Raw genomic sequence first — 13,310 nt, 5'->3', positions numbered from 1 at the left:
TCCGGCCGACCTATGGTAGCTACGAAGTTCAAATTTTGACACAAGGTGTCAAATTGATGCAGCCGAAGGTACTGAAAGTTTGGCGTCGATCCGTCAAGCGGTTTGGAAGTTATTGCAGAAAAACGGGAGGGGGGGGGGGGGCTATAAATAGCCCCCCCCCCAGTGGGGCGCGGGTTAACTGGTTATTTCGCAACGTACCTAGGTAGTTTGCAACCTAACTGCAGTTGTTAGCAAAATAAATTAACGGCCAGTTAGTTTGCAACGAAACTAGTTACGTTGCAAACTAACGGATTTCGCATGCTATCTAACACATAACATAAAGCTGATGGAAAAATTGGCCCCGTATTTGCCCTTGGGGTATGAGGGCTTAACCCTCGCCGGACCTATTGGTTTTTTACATACGCGCCGGCCGAGGGGGGGGGGGGCGGGTACGACCCCCTCGCCGTTTCGCCCCTGGTGGAGCTAGCGCGTCACGGAAAAAACGAGCGTGTGCGCCGCTACGAGACGCAGAGAATGGTACCCGATTTAAAGGTCCTAGGTCAACCGGTGACCTCTGAGGTCAGGTCAAGTGCCCCAAGGTACGGTTCAGTTTTTGGTGAATAACTTCGCAAAAAACGGCCGCAGAGCCGCGATTTTGACAGCATCGTGTTCGCCTCGCTCAGGCGCGTCGAATGATATACTTTTTGTTCGGGTCAGGTCAACTCAGGGTGTTGACCTCAGGTCAAGGTCAGGTCAGCACCCCCAGGTCACGAAGTTGGTCGAAAGAGGTCATGTTGCATATCGTTTGATTCGGCAGGTCTTCCTGAGTCTATTGGTGGCTTTTCCGACTCGCTAGCTCAATTTGATCGGGAGTTAGTGACGAAAAACTAATATGACCTTGATGACGTCATAAATGACGTCACGCAAGGTCAACATTGCAAAAGTGACGCATATTACCTTGCAAGGAGTGCATCAAATCACGATTATGTGTGCTTGAGATAGTTGGAGATTGTTCCCGGCGCCAGAATAGCAGTTTTCGTTTTTCCCCATTGACTTATAGGTAATGGTGAGGTCACGAAAATGACCTGACCTCATATGACCTTTAGGAAAAATCCGAGATAAACAAGTTGTGAGACTCATAATGGATACTAGATCCTGCAAGTTTCATTTCCCTGTAACATCTCCTCTGGCAGTGAGGGCGCTGCGAAGTTGCGACATCTGATGACCGTGCAGAGGTTCACTTATGACGTCATAGGTCAGTGACCTGACCTGACCCAAAAATGCGATTGGTGTCAAAAGATCCGGCTTGAATCAAAGGTCAGGTATGCCAAGTTTCAGCTCTCTATCGCCAGGGTGTTCGGAGCTATCGCGAAAAAACCCTATGGGGGGCGGCACTCGCCCCCCCCCCTCGGCCGGCGAGGGTTAACCCTCATAACCCAAGGGCCGAGTGGGGGGGGGGAGGGGGAGGGCGCCGCCCCCAAAGTTTTTTTTTGCGATAGCTCCGAACGCGCCGGAGATAGAGAGCTGAAACTTGATATACCTGACCTTTGATCCAAGCCGCATCTTATGACACCAACCGCATTTTCAGGTCATGTTAGGTCACTGAACTATGACGTTATAAGCGAACCTCTGCACGGTCCTCACTGTCCCAACTTCGCAACGCCCTCAGTGCCAGAAGAACTTTCACAGGGAGATAAAATTTACAGGATATATTATCATCCAGAATTCTCACAGCTTGTTTATCTCGGATTTTTCCTAAAGGTCACATTAGGTCAGGTCGGTCACGTGACCTCATGCCATAAGTCAATTGGGAAAAATGAAAACTGCTATCTTAGCGCCGAGAATGATCTCAATCTTTGTTAAGCGCACGGAACGGAAACGTGATGTTTTGCACTCCTTGCAAGGTCCAATGCTTCACTTTTGCATTGTTGACCTTGCGTGACGTTATTTATAACGTCACATTGGTCATTTAAGTTTTTCGTAATTAACTCCCGATCAAATTGTGCTAGCGAGTCGGGAAAGTCACCAATGGGCTCAGGAAGACCTGCCAAATCGAATGATATGCGACATGACTTCCTTCGATCAACTTCGTGATCTGGGGGCGCTGACCCGACCTTGACCCGAGGTCAACACCTCAACTTGACCTCAGCCGAACAAAAAGTATACCATTCGATGCGCCTGAGCAAGACGAACACGATGATGCCAAAATGGCGGCTCTGCGACCATTTTTTTGGTGAAGTTATTTCTGAAAAACAGCCCATGCCTTGGGTCACTTGAACTGACCTCAGAGGTTACCGGTTGACCTGAGACCTTAAAATCGGATACCAGTCGCTGCGTCTGGTAACGTAGCACACACTCGCTTTTTCCGCGACGCTTTAGCTCCATTAGGGACGAAACGGCAGGAGGGGGGAGTCGTACCAGCCCCCCCCCTCGGCCGGCGCTATGCAGAAAAACAATGGGTCCGCCGAGGGTTAAGGTGTTAAGGGTGTAGGTGTGTAACCCCACGCCTTCCTATCTGCACACATTCAAGCATGGAGCGTACAATTAGGTCCAGCCTTAAGAAACACAAAGCGGCAAGTTTGAATTGTTTATTTGTTGGCAAGTATGCGACGATATACATCATCATATTTCTCTCAGTGCACAAAATACGCACGGGGTGGTATTCAGCATTCATTGCTGCTCATTCAGAGTGACACAGGATGTCTTGTGCTGACTAATGACCGATCATGCAGTGGTGATTTGTCCAATATCATCAGACGCACTGTCCATCGTACCAAATGCCTCTCAGTTCAGGTCCCGGGCCGATCACAGCGGCTGTGACCGCCTGCTGATCACCAGGCACCACGTCGGCCGTAGCCACCACCGCCGCGGCCGAACCCGCCATGACCCCGCCGCCGACCGCCGCCGAAACCACCGCGGCCGTAGCCGCCGCGTCCGCGCCGCCGTCCGCCGCCAAACAGTCCCCGGAACAGGGACTTGATGCTGCCCAGAATGCCGCCGCCCCGCCGCCGGCCGTGCCTGCCGCGCTGGCGGCCGTAGCCACGACCGCCTCCGCGGCCGAACGATCTGACGGAGCCGAACCCACCGCCGTGGCCGCCGCCGTGGCCGCCGTGGCCGCCGCCGAACGATCGGCCGAGCGAGCGGTGACCGCCGGAGGAGCGACCGTAGCCCCTTGAGGACTGCAAGCCGCCGGAGCCCCAGCCGCCGCCGCTGGCCTCTGCGTTAGTGACCACCAGGGCGGCCACCAGGCCGCAGAGCAGCGCCAGCCTCTGCAACAGGCCGATGGAGGACGGTCAGACGGTGGAGCGGCAGTGCTGCACGAGTCCAGCTCATACCTGAACTTCTATCGCTGATTTAACATCTGCATTGCACAATACACACAACTATTGAAAGCATTGCACAATGCACATGTTTTCAGTGTTTTAGCTAAAAAATCTAAGTGGTCCTTTCAAGGAACAATAATTCAACTTTGTCAGAAAGTGAGTCAAATGTATCCTGTGCCATTATTAATTGACATATCGGCGATAGTGTCATATTTTATTCTTAAAGATGAATATAATGCTCGACTTACCATTGGCAACATGGCGTTCGTCTGGTCTGGGCGGCAGTTGTCTCGGAGCCCGGCCCCTCCGTGTCTGTCGGGCCGTCCGTACAGTATTCTGTTTTATAGCGGCCGCCGGGGGGCCAGGGGTCGGAGGGGGCGGCGCCGGAGCGCCCGGGGCGCCGGGTTCATGGGCGCCCCCGTGTGTGCGCCGGCCGTGCTCCCAGCCTCTGGCGGCGCTCCCATCCCATGGCCCAGCGGTATCCGGCGTCTCCCGCACACCAAGGCTGCTGCGGAGGACTGCCACGCACCGAGACGGCACGACGTCACTCGTAACGGCCGCACGTCACGGCCGTATCTGACGTCACGGACGTACTCGACGTGACGGGGTGTGACGCGCCCGGACGTGGCAGCAGCTTCCCTATAAACCCCGTCCGCCGTCTCAGTTAACTAAAGCGTTATGTAGCGAACCTAGGCGTTCTGGGCTGAAAATGTGTTTCAGAGGGACAGACGAGAGCCTGCAATAATTAGCACGTCTGGTGTTTCTCACTCCCAGATAATAAATCATGTCGTTGTTACCTGTATTCTGGTCTTTATTGCGCAATGCATGTGTTGATCTTTTAACAGTGCTAGGTACTCAAGAAGGCTAAGGTATTTTAAAACAAATAAATATACTTACGGTAAGAGCTAATAGACAACCTACGCAGCACGCATCCTCATCATCATATCCTGCTACTACCCGTCTCAAAGTGATTATGCTGCTCGGCATGGTAGAATAGACCCTCTCATCGCTATTAGTGAAAAACCAGTTTTACGAAGATCACTTCCGTCCTTCGCATTACGCAGTGTTTTGAAAACACTCAATTATCCTGCCGGCTAATGTTAAGACCGTCATGGACTGAGAGGCGGCGGCGACGGCGAGGACGGTGATGCTGATGGGAGGGGGGGGGGACTATTAGCGCAGCGGCTATACCTGATCTTTTCAGTGGATCTCGAAGCAGCATGCAAGCTAGGATCTATGATCCCACCGGATCCCGCGAGAAATTATATCCGGCATCTTTGAGCTCATAGGGTCCGACAATGCAGGTCAAGAACATGGTTCTATGATCCGAGTGGACCCCACTTTGCACAACATTTGAAACCATGTTTCCAAGTGTCTCGACGTCAATAAGTGCCACAAATTATGCAATAAGATTTAAGACGTGCAATCACATATATTACTAAAACAGAACTTATGCGAGTTGCAACAATTGAGTCTTTAAAATTTTTGTGTTGAAAAAAAACTAAGTGAAGAACTATGATTTCAGTGGATCTCAAGAACAAAAAATAGACTTGGGTCTTTGATTCCAATGGATCTCTCCATAGATTTACTTGCACCGTGCTGGTGGTCTGAGATTTCCGTGAAGGGAGGGAGGTGTTTCACCTCCCCGTCTAACTCGGCTCCTGGGCGACGTAGCGACACGCTGTAAACGGCAATCGAAAGAGCGTCAAAAATAATGAAGAAAATACTCCATTCGATAGTCCTTTTAGCCCTCTTTCTGGATCAGGTCCTCGAATTTGACCTCATGTCAACGGTTTAGCCTACAGTGGCCGTATTCACAACCACGGGTTGGGTAGGGGAAGGAGTAACGGGCAACGGGTTATTTTTGTGGCCGTATTCAATTCACAATCGAGGTTTACCACTGATGGTCGCCCGGCGCCACGCAGACGGCACCTGGCCTGCGTGGTATAGTGTAAACATGGTTCCTTGCTCGTGTTTGGGATAGGTAGATTAGATATAGGAAATGGCTAATATAAGGTTCACATTTCCGCACAGCATCCCAATTCCCAGTACAATATGTAGTATGTACATACCTACCTACACATAACAACCAAATACGCCGAAAACGCGGCTGCGTTACTCTGTTAACGAGCAACTTCCCGCGACCTTTGATTCCGTACTCACTAAACTCGTCATTATGTGTTCACGATATGTGTGCGAGCCTCTGCACCATTTGAATAAATCGCCGTGGGGCGGCTTGGGGCGCGCCGTGGGACTCCCCGCCACGTACCCAGCTGTAATTGCAGCCGACAACTTGAGAGGGCGCCCCATTTCGCCGCAGGGAGCTGCTGTTTGGACCACACCTCCCGCGGTCATGGGCGAGATATCAACGGGTCATGTGATGAGAACAGAGGGTCAAATAAAGACAAATCACTATTTGAGGCATTCGTTGACATAAAATGAATAATTACCGTAAAGTGGGGCTATTTGAGACAGTGGGGCTATTTGAGACAGTATTTAAAATTGTTATAAAATAAAAACTGTTTGAAATTTATACTTAATTTTTGCTCAGGCAATTTACTGCTCGATTCCACACCTTCCTGAGCAAAAATATCACATAAATATCAAACGCTCTTCATTTTATAGCGATTTCAAATACTGTCTCAAATAGCCCCACTGTCTCAAATAGCCCCACTATACGGTATTCAATTATTTATTTCAGTAAGGCAACGACGTCAAAATTGTAATAAGCTTACTAAAACCAGGACTAAAACATAACTTTCAGTCGATGCATAGCGATCAAACATCGCTACAACAAAAAATGTTGATTAACCCGTGCCGTGCTGGTGGCCTGTGATTTCCCTGTCGTGCTGGGGGGCCCCTCTAACTCGGCTACCGGGCCACCTAGAGATACGCAGTAAGCGGTAATCCAAACAGCATAAGAAATAATGACGGAAGCATCCCGGTCATTTTTAGCTCAGCGTCAGGTCACCAGAGGTCATCAAAGGTCAAATGTAGTTCATTTCAACAATTTTGGAAACTGCCAACAGCACCAATGGAGCTAGAGCGGCGCGGAAAAGCGCATTCGATAGCTCCTTTACAGAACTTTCTGAGCGTTGTTCTCAGATTTGACCTCAGGCCAACGGTTTAGCCTCCAGAGGGCAAAAACTGTAAAGATAGGTAGCCGTTTTCACGAAAAATGTTTTTCGGCAATAACTTTTGACTCAAAAGAGCCACGACACTACTTTTGGCAGCACCGTGCTCCTCTCGTCGAGACGCGTCGAATGAGCTATTTGTTGACCTGGAAAGGTCATTTTGAAAATTTGACCTCAGGTCAAGGTCATGACATGACCGGAAAAGGTCATGTTGCATAACAGTCGATCCGTGTCGTCGGGGTGAGCACATCTGACGTGTTTTCACCGCTCTAGCACGTCCCTATCAAAAGTTATAGCCAAAAACTGCTGGTGACCGTTCATGACCTGAGATGACCTCAGGGGCACACAGAAGGGTCACGTGTGCATTTTTCCGATTCAGTGTGTCACGTTTACCCAAGAACCGATGTTTGAGAGGGTTTTGAATGACATTGGTCCAAAAGGCGCATTTCAATTTTCTCCCATTGACTTATAATGGAGAGGTCGCAAAATTGACCTGACCTTAGGACACATATATAAAAAAAATCCGAAATAAACCTTTTATACATACTGTTACTCATATCAATCGCCGAAAGTTTCAAAGTGATTGTTCAGTCGGTGTAGCTAAAGTGAGCCTTTGAGCTTTTTCTGAGGTAAGGTCACTTGACGTGACCCTGGTGACGACCCGGGTCTGAAATCTTTACATGTGCAGAAATGATGTATCAACATCTGTACAAGAAACGATGGCGCTGCGCACCGCCGTTTTAAGATATTTGCTAAAAACCTGAGGGGGGGGGGGGGGCGGCGTAAAAACGCCCCCCGCACGGCGCGGGTTAACTATCTTTTTGTTTTGTCACCTTTAGTCACCACTCTTGCCCAAGAATTGTAGCCCTTTGGCCTCCCCACCAGCCGCTGAATGTTTCTGTTCTCGCATGCGGGTAAACGGGTCAGCGTTACGGCATGCTGTGAGTTATGCGTAGGCACCGCTCAGGACACGCTCTCCAGCGTAAAACTGCAACCTTGGCGCTAATTAATCGCTCCAGCCGATACGGAGGATGCACCGCGGTCCCTGACACGGCGGTACTTAGCGCTCGTTAGATGGTGTCATCACACCGGCAACAATCGGAGGTGATGCCGCCGTGGGACGAGTGCAGGACGGCCGTCTGTGCAGGGTGCTGTGCACGGTCCGGCGCGACCAACACTGGACAGAGGTCACTCGAGAGGCACCATGCATGCTCGTCCTACACGGGGTCATCCCAAGCGGTGGCCATCCTGCTCGCCCCACCGGTCATTTTCAGCTACTGCTCGGTATCATGCGTGTTCATTGTATATAACTACACGTATTTTATCCTTTTTAATACTTATTTTTTTGACAAATCGGAATCTTTACTGTAGTAAAAAGTTTTCTTTTTAATTTATCATAAAAGCATTTATCCTCAAACGTGAAAACATTTTGCGAGTAGGTACTGACGTACTAGTATAGCCCAGCACATTTCATGTTATGTCGACCGAAGAAGAAAAGGCTAGGGAATTTATATGACATTCTAACTTTTAGGTACATTTGCACTTATTATTTGGCAGCTCATGACATTTTTCATTAGAAAACATAAAAACCTGATGTACCTAGAGATTAAACTGGAGCTCTCTTTTAGCTTCCTTTTCCAAAATTCCATTGTCTAATCGCCGGAATATCGGCATCATATCGTGTAGTATCCCTGGATATAGAATGCGCTAGCTCTCTATCCTATCGTTTCACCCAGGGGCGCGGGAACTACTTTCCGACTGGGGGGGCACACCATAATAGAGATCAACCTAGGGTACCCCCAAATCTAGTTTTCTCACCGGTTTTAGGCCACTTATTTTTCACCCCTCGGCTTTTTCAACAAAAAAGAAAACATTTGCAAAAAAGTGTGGTATTCCGTCTCAAAGCTGTGGGGGCACCGCCCCCACGGCCCCAGAGTTGGGGGGGCAAGCTGCCCCCACTGCCCCCCCGGCTCCCGCGCCTATGGTTTCACCTGCCGGCTGCCTGACACACTACTATGCATTTCAGACCCCATGAGACCCTGTTTTTCGGCGATAATTTCTTCAATTTTTGTCCAATTAGCTTGAAATTTTGGCAGACGATGTTTCAGCTTAAGCGCCAATTTTTGTCAATATGGTCTCTTAACAAAATATCAAAATTTAGAGCACTTGACGTTGCCTCATAATGTTAAAATCGGCTCCGTAAATCCGTCAGTGGAGTAGAGGCTATCCGTACGTAGGCGTGACGTCACAAACACGTGACCATTAAGCTCCGCCCTCCCGGCGGACGGGGCGGTGACCTTGGCCGGTCAGTCGGCTGCGTGGAGCGGGCGGGGCACTAGCTGTCGCACCGGGGGGGCTTGGCTCGCATGGAACGTAGCTGCCGTGCAGTTGTCGTTGCAGCCGTAACTTCATCGAGCGAGCTAAATAGCGCGCATAAGTAACGCACTAGCTGAAGCCCTCGACTTTGTATTTATCACAAATGTACGTACACCTTGTCCAGTCACAAAAATATATATATTTCCACACAAGATTCGGGGCTTGTGAAAAACGCACATAATTTACGCCGTTGATTTCAAATGCTTGCGTAAAATTATGTATCGCGTCAGATTACGTCCAATTTGCAAAATAGAATCACCATTAATTGGATGCATTTTATGTGTTTGATATATGAAATTTGATTAGGAATGTATGCCGGCGTGATCGATTTATATCATCCCGGTGCAGCATAAGCATTGAACACCTTCAGGACTAATCCATGTTATCATTGACATAGGTTGAGGAGGTCGCCGGACTAACTTTACCCCCAGATCTTGTGTGTTGAAATGCAAGCATGAAAACTGAAAAGTAAAAGCCTAGAGATAGTTACCTCACCATTGAGGACATATCTACTGTAACATAAGTTTTACAAGAAGATAAGTGTTTCTTTATGATCGTTCTCGTGTAGTGCACAACGTCCGCCTGCCACATTCCTATTTCTTTCTGTGCACGTCTTAACAATATAACACACACATGACATTCTACCATACGACACATTCCACTTACGCTTCTGCCCCACCCGGCGCCCCGCACCGCTTCACGAATCACGAATACGGTCGTCTCGCTGGAGCGATGCCCCAGGCAATCGGCCGTGCCCGAGACTCTTCATCCTGCTTTGTTGCTTTCTGCGGCTTCCTCAGAAATATTTATTGACGCTGCCAAATATATCAATATTTTTGGGTCATGATCAGGCTTACGCATGATCTTATAGGTAATCGGGTAGTGACCTGACCCAGCCTGACGATGAGATAGGTGCAACTCCGGCTTGAATAAGTGTTCAGAGTCCAATAGTTCATCTATCTTTCCTTCTACGGCTGGTTCCGTTCTAATAGATCCTACCTTGATTCTGATCATTCTGAATATTCTGAGCTGGTTCGACGTTTAAATACCAAAAGAAGGAAAAAGGAACATCAAATGCCCTCGAACGGATAACCTTTTGGCTTTCGTTCCGAAGCAACTTTGCCAGCTTCACTTGTCTCCAGTAGGTATGTGGTTCCGCTGCGACCTCTCCGCGGTGCTGACACCGACTGAAGCGGCATAGACCCATCGCGGTCACGGCCAGTGCACAGTGGGGATTTTTCCGATCTAGCGCCTATTAATTCAAAAAATATTTTTTGGATTTTGGTTTATTTTTTGTGTCAGTAGGGCTAAGAAATGTCTGAATTATTCATATATGGCATTGTTTTATCTGTATGTCCACAGCAAAACTAGGAAAAATGCGCCCAAAGTTCACACTCATGCGTGATTACTCAATGGGCTCAGCAAGGCCCGAAAGTATAGCTCAATTTCATTGTCCTGTCCTGTTGGTTTTAATCTTGCGAGGTCTTAAAGTTGCATATCGTCTGAAAGGCACCTTTATTAGGAATGGAATGGCAAACAGAAAGTATGCCACAACCTTACTAAGGTCACAAAAATGCCCTTTACAAAAAAACCCTTACAGACACCATATTGAAGGAATGGTATTCTAAATAAATGTAGGAAATCAACAACGTTCTCCACACTTTTCCACTCCGAAATATATCCTATCGAATTCGCCACTTTCTTCTGCACAAGACAACGCCAAGTTTGACTGCCGAAACTTGCCTGAACACGGAATATTCACATTAGAGTATCTTAAAGGGACCCTCCCACCTTCAAAAAAGTTAATGAATTGGCATGAAAGTGATGTCGCTCGGTTCAGAAAGAGCAAAAACGAATATCTACCAAATTTCATCGAAAAATATTCACCGGTTTTCAAGATATTAGACTTTTACTTTTGTTTATTTTTTGGGATATCCGCTGTTCCTAGCGACTTTATTTGAAAGTGCGGCATTTGTTGCGCGCAAAGCAGCATATACCACCGCGTGCTACAAAACGTGTTAGTCAAACATTTAACGGACGTTCGAAAGCCTGATGACGTCATCAGATTCCCATAATGGTTAAGAGATAGGGACCAAGCTGGTCCCACCCTGCAAGTAAAGGGAAGAAATTTCTTGAACACCATAAAGCTGCGGGGGTTGCGACCAGAATAAATGGTGGTTTCTGAGTCTGGCCGCAAACTTGGCTATCTCAACTCAAAACTAATGTTAAGGTGGGAGGGTCCCTTTAACACCCCACTCGAGGAGCGCTAGGGCAAACAGCACGATATAGGTATGTTCCGGACATAGGCGAATAATTTTACTTCGTGATTTATATGATGCATATTTTCTGAGACACATTCATTAGGAATAGGATGACAAGCGTAAATTATACATACCGTAACCTTATTAACCATCGCACTTGTGGGGAGGGGGAGGGGGAAGGGGTCGGATAAAACCCCATGGTTTTCCGCCAATTACTCGCGCAAAAAGCGGCCGATCGCGCCGAAACTTTCGGTACCCTCGAGATCATCAATTTTACATCTAACCTAAAAATTTCATGACTCTGACCCAACTGACCTTTGACCTGTGGCATATTTCTCGAGACCATGTTTGGCCGGAATCGCGATTCGGCGTATGCCAGCCACATTATCCGCGGTTTCCAGTCTTTTTGTGGTTTTAAACGTTCAAATATGTGAAATGATGTTGGTAGGTACCATGCATAATGGTGGGTGTCAAGGTCACGTGAAGGTCAAGTCAAGGTCATTGACCTTTTGATGACCTTGGTTCACTTTTTCGAGTTTTACTTGTTTCTAGGGTAGTTTTTGGTGCTGATTTCGATTTTAGCAGCCATTTGAATATTTACGAAGTAGTTCTAGTGCATTCGTTCCATGTTACGAAGCTATCAGTAGTAGGTGACACTTCTATGGATGGCCGGCAGGACCCCTACTAATTGATCTAACCTGACCTGACCCGACCTGGCCTAAATGCATAAAGACATCGTCTGTGATCAAAACTAACATGAAATTCGTGATCAGCACCCCAAAATACCCCGTAACACCCTAACTTTGCGAAGATTCAAGAGGTCTCGATTTCCCAACTTTAGTTGGGTCATTAAACTGACTTGGAAAGTCAGCTTATGACCTTGGACTTTGAAATTGGATATATTCGGCCTAATTTCGTCATAGGCAGCACGCTTGACTTTTCCGCGAAGCTCTAGCTTGATCAGGGGCCAAACGGCTGAGCGGGGGGTCCAATTGAACCCCCTAAACTATGTTGATTATGCACATTTACAGGTAAAATTCTCACCAGGACACACCAGCCAACATCTGTGCACAATCTTGCTACAATTCTACCTATGGTTTGCCCTCTACGAATAAATACGTGCTAGATCGGAAAAATCCCCACTGTGCAGTGGGCGGAGTCAAGTTGAGCACGGCGTAACGTGATTGGCCAGCGCTCCTATCCAATCCGGTGTGGTAGCGAGCGAGCCTCTATCCGGGTGCAAAAACTGATTAACATTACGAGCCAACGACAAGTGCTCTCAATTTTGATATTTTGTTAAAGACCATATTGACAAAAATTGGCGCTTGAGCTGAAACATCGTCTGCCAAAATTTCAAGCTAATTGGACAAAAATTGAAGAAATTATCGCCGAAAAACAGGGTCTCATAGGGTCTGAAATGCATAGTAGCAGCTTTTGCAATGTAAATATTTGACTTAGGTAGGTATGGCACCCAAATGTGCGCACGAGAGACTGGATATGATGGGTAATAAGCGACACGCACTCCTTATACAATCTAACACCAGAATTCGTGGAAATCAGCCGCACTAAGATCGGGAGGATAGGACCGAGCACGGTGGGGGTCAAGGAGGGGTGACACATACGAGCCGTACTTCAGCAGCCCGGGCGCGCGCCCGATGGGAAAGGGTGGCGGAGGAATGGCTTAAAGCCGAGGCCGAGCTCCCAGTATTACAGCCTACAGGAAGCGTATAAGAATGAGCATGCAATGCATAATGCATATGCATTGAAATTTAAACACTGCGTATATGTCTACACAGAAACAGCTAGCTGTCTGGTAATTGCTCAAGGGCTAGGTAATAGCCTATGCCGTAGTGCGGAGGGTGGGGGCAGGGGGCAGCGGCTCCCCCATGATTTCATGAATGGGGGAGGGGCGCCGGGTGACCCCAAGTAAAAGGCATAGGTACTCTTATACATCAGGCTGCATAACGAAAATAAAATTAGGATTAGGCCAGCGGGGGAGGTGGTCCGGAGCCCCCCCCCCCCCATTTGGTGATGGAGCTCCTGGCCGGTGGGGGGGGGGGGAGGGGGAGAGGGAGTGCCACTTAAAATGTAGCAACGGATAGGCACTGCGTTGTCCACACATGTGCTCGAATGCTCATCCAAAGGTGCCGGGAGCCAGTGGTGGCGGAGGGGGGGGGGGGGCAATGCCGACTTTTGGTCCCATCTTTCCATGCAACGCCCATAGTTAAAATGCAAAA

This window comes from Amphibalanus amphitrite, unplaced genomic scaffold (assembly GCF_019059575.1).
Source record: "Amphibalanus amphitrite isolate SeventyFive unplaced genomic scaffold, NRLGWU_Aamphi_draft 000044F_arrow, whole genome shotgun sequence".
Taxonomy (NCBI): domain Eukaryota; kingdom Metazoa; phylum Arthropoda; class Thecostraca; order Balanomorpha; family Balanidae; genus Amphibalanus; species Amphibalanus amphitrite.
This window is presented reverse-complemented; position numbering follows the sequence as displayed.